We start from the raw sequence: 6,000 nt of genomic DNA, 5'->3' as shown, positions 1-6,000 counted from the left end.
TTTTCGCACTCTAACTTTAGTTTAAGTGAATGGATCTCTAATACGATAAGGTTCAATACCACAAAAGGAAGGTGGGGATCGATTTTGGGGGTTATGGTACCAACAGTTAAGGAATTAGGGGCCAAAAAGAGGCCAAAAATAAGCATTTTTGTAACTTCCAGACATAACTTGTGTGTTAGTGTATGGATCTCTCTGACATTGTACCACAAGGTTCCATATCACAAAGTGAATGCTAGGATTGATTTTGGGGGTAATTGCCTCCAAATTTTAGGAATTAGGGGCCAAAAAGGGGCAAAAAACAAGCATTTTTCTAGTTTCATGACAATAACTTGTGTGTAAGTGTATGGATCTCTCTGACATTGTACCACAAGGTTCCATATCACAAAGGGAATGCTGGGATTAATTTTGGGGGTAATTGCCTCCAAATTTTAGGAATTAGGGACAAAAAAGGGGCAAAAAACAAGCATTTTTCTAGTTTCATGACCACAACTTGTGTGTAAGTGTATGGATCTTTATGAAATTGTACAACAAGGTTCCATGTCACAAAGAGTAAGCTGGAATTGAGTTTGGGGGTAATTGCCCAAAACATTTAGGAATAAGGGGCCAAAAAGGGGCCAAAAATAAGCATTTTTCTAGTTTCCAGACAATAACTTGTGTTCAAGTGTATGGATCTCTCTGAAATTGTACTGCAAGGAACCATACCACAAAGGGAAGGCTGGGATTGATTTTGGGGGTAATTGCCTCAAAATTTTAGGAGTTAGGGGCCATAAAGGGGCAAAAAAACAAGCCTTTTTCTAGTTTCAGGACAATAACTTGTGTGTAAGTGTATGGATCTTTATGAAATTGTACTGCAAGGTTCCATATCGGTAAGGGAAAGCTGGGTTTGAGTTTGGGGGTAATTGCCCGAAACGTTTAAGAATTTGGGGCCAAAAAACAAACATTTTTCTAGTTTCCAGACAATAACTTGTGTTCAAGTGTATCGATCTCTCTGAAATTGTACTGCAAGGTACCATACCACAAAGGGAAGGCTGGGGGTGATGAATCATAAGGGGGTTCAAAAAATTTGGGGGGGGGATTTTTTTTTTCCTTTTTTTTCTTTAAAATTTTCCATTTTAAATTGGTTATTTCTGATTTATATATAAAAGCAAATAATAATGATATGGTTTGAATAGGCAAATTAAAATTTGTTAAGTTCTTAGACTACATTCATTCTGTGTCAGAAACCTATGCTGTGTCAAATATTTAATTACAGTCCAAATTCAGTGCTGTATCAAGCTTGAATGTTGTGTCCATACTTGCCCTAACTGTTCAGGGTTCGACCTCAGCGGTCGTATCAAGCTGCACCCCCAGCGGAGCATTTTTTTGGCTTATATTTCTGAAACAAAAGCATTTAGAGCAAATCTGACAATGGGTGAAAATGTTTATCAGGTTAAGATCTATCTGCTCTGAAATTTTCAGACAAATCAGACAACCTGTTGTTGGGTTGCTGCCCCTGAATTGGTAATTTTTAAGGAAATTTTGCAATTTTTTGTTATTATCTTAAATATTATTATAGATAGAGATAAACTGTAAACAGCAACAATTTTCAGCAAAGTTCGATCTACAAATAAGTCAATATGGCCGCCATGGCTAAAAATAGAACATAGGGGTTTACTATAGAAGTCTATGGGAAAACAGTAATCAAAGCACTGTAAGCGCTGTAGGCAGTTAACCAAAAACCAAGGCAAACATAATTATGAAAACTGTGGCTATGTTGCTTCATTTGTTTTAAGATTTAAAAGAATAAACATTAAACATTCATATATTGTGCATTTATGTTCATTTAATGAATTAATTATTAAGGCAAATAATTCATATTTTATCAAGGTTTTCAAAAGCAACGCATATATCAAGTATATTTTTAATGGTCATGTGTCTGCAGTGGTACAAGTTCGAAATGATTGCAGTTGTTCTAGTTGATAGTTAACGTTGGTATTAGTTGACTGTTAGTAGTTCAAGTTGACTTAGTACGAGCTTGTAATAGTATGCATGGACTTGCTTCCCTGGAAAGAAAACTGAGTTTGTGTTCTACAGTGCAAAAGTTATGAGACACAAATCAGACAAATGTTTACTACTACGGGGATCAAAGGTGAGGTCTGACTGACCTGCCCATAGTAAATGTAAATGACCCCCGCCTTCACCCCAAGTCCATGATGTCTAAGTTTGGAATAAAATGACAGGTGATTATAATAAAGTTGGTCAAACACTCTTGGGCTTGAAAGATATGTTTTCTTTAAAATGAGCCATATTAAAATGAAATTTTTTATAGAACCAGAAATTATTCAAAATATAATTACCGGTAAGGTAAATTCTTTAAACCTACTCATTTTTGCATCAATAAAATTTTATAATAAACAAGAAATAATTGTAACAGAATGCTGTTACGAAGTCTCCCAAACAAAGCTGCCAAAATTATTCATTCCCATGGTCGCCTGACATTGGGCAAAGTCTAGTACACATTGATTAGGTCTAGTAAAGTGATATGCATATGTGATGCCTATGAGATTGACCTTGTATGTCATTCAAATCTGTTTGAAATGACGAACAAGAATGAATATGGTTTAGGAGTTGGTATCTCAAACTTTTACAAGTTCTTAAAACACACACGAGAGGGGATGGGGTGACCTTAGGGACTAACCCTATATTTCATTTGATTTTTTATGTTGTCCCATACATGAATATATATATGGTTAGGGGTGGGGATCTCATCTGTTTCCAAGTTATCAAACAGGAGGGGGTAGGGTGAACTTAGGACTCTCCCTATATTTCATTTCATTTGTTATATTGTCACATACATGAATAGGTCTGGTTTATGGGATCATTATTTTTTTGTATGCTCCAATGAACAAATTATGTCTTTAAGAGAAAGATATATACCTACATATTACACACAAAATCCTTCCCAATTGAAACTTACTGGTCTATTATCACACTGTAACGTGCCACTGCTAGCAAAAGTGTGCATGTTTCTAAGACATATTGAAAAAATATTTTCATAATACAAAGCATGTTACAATAACTTCATATCCACGTTGCAATTAAGAATTTTAACATTTTAAACTATGGTTTATTTCAATTTTATTGTATGATATCACTTATTTATTTATTGTGTGTCTTGCTTGTAAATGTATAAGTATATATGTAATTGTTAATGTATAATTGTTATCCTCATGTAGCACCATACGTGTGCTTAAGTTTAAATAAATTGTCTTGTCTTGTCTTGGGATCTTGACCGTTTCCAAATTCTCAAACAGGAGGGGTGGGGTGACCGCAGGGACTCCCTCTATATTTCATTTGATTTATTATATTGTCCCATACATGAATATATTTGGTTTAGGGGTGGGGATCTCGACCATTTCAAAGTTCCCAAACAGGAGGGTTGGGGTGACCCCAGGGACTCCCCTGTATTTCATTTGATTAGTTATATTGTCCCATACATGTATATAAATGGTTTAGGGGTGGGGATCTCGACTGTTTCCAAGTTCTCAAACAGGAGGGGTGGGGTAACCCTAGGGACTTCCCCCTATATTTCATTTGATTAGTTATATAGTCCCATACATGAATATATATGGTTTAGGGGTGGGGATCTCATCCGTTTCAAAGTTATCAAACAGGAGGGGGTAGAGTGACCCAAAGGATTCCACCTATATATCATATGATTTGCTTACATTCAGGTATCATAAAATCTAGTTGCACTATTTGCGAAAACAAAGTAAGAAACTTCCAGCTATGTTAACTGACCCTTCAAAATTGAGAAAAAAATTAAAGTAATATGTTTACACTTTAAAAGCATCTTACATGCATTATCAACATTTATCACTGATAAAGAAGATTTATACTGTCACCAGGAACATATATATTGTTAGATATACTGTTCCCAGCTGTCACATTGTATTGGATTTTGACATTAAAATTTGTCAAAAAGTAATTTTGAGTTTCTGTATCAAATATTTTTTGCTTTTTCTTTCTTTTACATATATCTTTTGGTTTCCATTTCTAGTGTTTATATTTATTTACCATGCATAGATGTATTTTGTCACCTGCCTGAAATTTTTTTTTGTAGTTGATCTCCAAAACCCGGAATTACCCTTATCCGCTTCCGGAATCGGACCCGATATTGTAATTGTCTACACGGCATCCATTGTTTTTCAATGTTGTTTTTGTCAGTCAGATACGATTTTACTCGAATTTACACATTACTTGTAGGCGATTATCTGTATAAAGCTAGCGGTTGAACAAAATGAACATCGCTGTCATGAATAATAAAGATGAAAATACGTTTTGAGATCGTTTATTTAGAGACTTTGGTAAAAAGGTTTGCAAAGTTATTTTTAATTTTCTTTCAAGTGAAAGGTCCGTCGGGCGTAGCTAGTAACCAAGTCGAGAGTCCGATTGCAAAAGTGGAAGGTCGCGGACCTCGGACCACCGCTAATTTGAATCCCTGCCTCCAAATTGAAAAGATACGAAAATTTCGTCTTCTAATTTGAAATTGCCGCCAACAGCATGAACAGTGGAACTTATTAATAGACTACTGACGTAGTTGTAACACGTATTGACGACAAACAATATTCCTACGACTTTTGCCATTTGGGAAATCTAAACTACTTGTCTTTAAAGATTTTCGGCGATTAAATATTTCATACAATTGTTCTTTGACATCTTAGCCAAAAGCACAGGGGATAATAAACTACATAAGGATTCCTAATGTGCTCTACTTCCTATGTGCAACTTCAAAACTTTTGGGTGGTTCGACGATCATTTAAGGTTTTTTCTGGTCATATTTTTGTAATCCAGAATTAAAAGTATGAAAAAACTATTCAATTAGTTATAAATAACATTATATCCAGCTAGATAATAACAATGGCACGTATTTCAGCATTTAATGGGTAGAACACAAATCTAGGGTGCTCGCATAAGGCAGCTTAACTGCCTAAAAAAACAATTTCAAATGGTCACAACTTGAAAACAAATTTATAAGGGGTCTTCAGTAACTATTGTAAGACTACAATGGGTTGACCTGCTTTTATAAATTTAACTACTGGGCCAAATTAAACCAAACTTGGTCTCAATCATTATTAATAAGGGTATCCAATACTATTTATTATGATTTTAACCTTATTTTACATGATTTCCAAAACCACAGTAGATACAGGTGAGCAACACAGGCTCTAGAGAGCCTCTAGTTTTTGTCGAGCCTGCGACTTTTGTCGCAGAAAACTCGACATGGGGATAGTGATCCGGTGGAAGGTAGAAGACCTGGATGCTTCATACCTTGTATATAGATGCCTTATGTTATGAAGTTTCCGTCTGTCATATGTCCTTTGTCCTTGACCTCATTTTCATGGTTCAGTGACTTCTTGAGAAAAAAGTTAACATTTTTTGTAATGTTAATTTATCTCTTATTATGAGTAATAGGATAACTATAGTTCATGTCTGTCAGACAGTTTTCACTTGACCTCGACCTCATTTCATGGATCAGTGAACGAGGTTAAGTTTTCATGGTCAAGTCCATATCGCAGATACTATAAGCAATAGGTCTAGTATATTTGGTATATGTAATGATTGTAAGGAGTACATGTCCAACTGGCAGGTGTCATCTGACCTTGACCTCATTTTCATGCATGGTTCAGTGGTTAAAGTTTAGTTTTTGTGTTTTGGTCTGTTTTTCTATTACTGTATGCAACTATTTTTGGTGTATGGAAATATTTTACGACGTACATGTCAGTCTGGCAGGTTTTATTTGACCTTGAGCTCATTTTCACGGTTCATTGCTCAATGTTAAGTTTTTGTGTTTTGGTGTGTTTTTTTAATACTGTATGGAAAAGGTCAAGTATATTTGCTGTATGGAAATATTTTACAATGTACATGTCAGTCTGGCAGGTTTTATTTGTCCTTGACCTCATTTTCATGGTTCATTGCTCAATGTTAAGTTTTTGTGTTTTGGTCTGTTTTTCTAATACT

This window comes from Mytilus californianus, unplaced genomic scaffold (assembly GCF_021869535.1).
Source record: "Mytilus californianus isolate M0D057914Y unplaced genomic scaffold, xbMytCali1.0.p SCAF_5, whole genome shotgun sequence".
NCBI classification, from domain to species: Eukaryota; Metazoa; Mollusca; class Bivalvia; order Mytilida; family Mytilidae; genus Mytilus; species Mytilus californianus.
The sequence above is the reverse complement of the archived record's forward strand: the minus strand, read 5'-3'. Positions refer to the sequence as shown.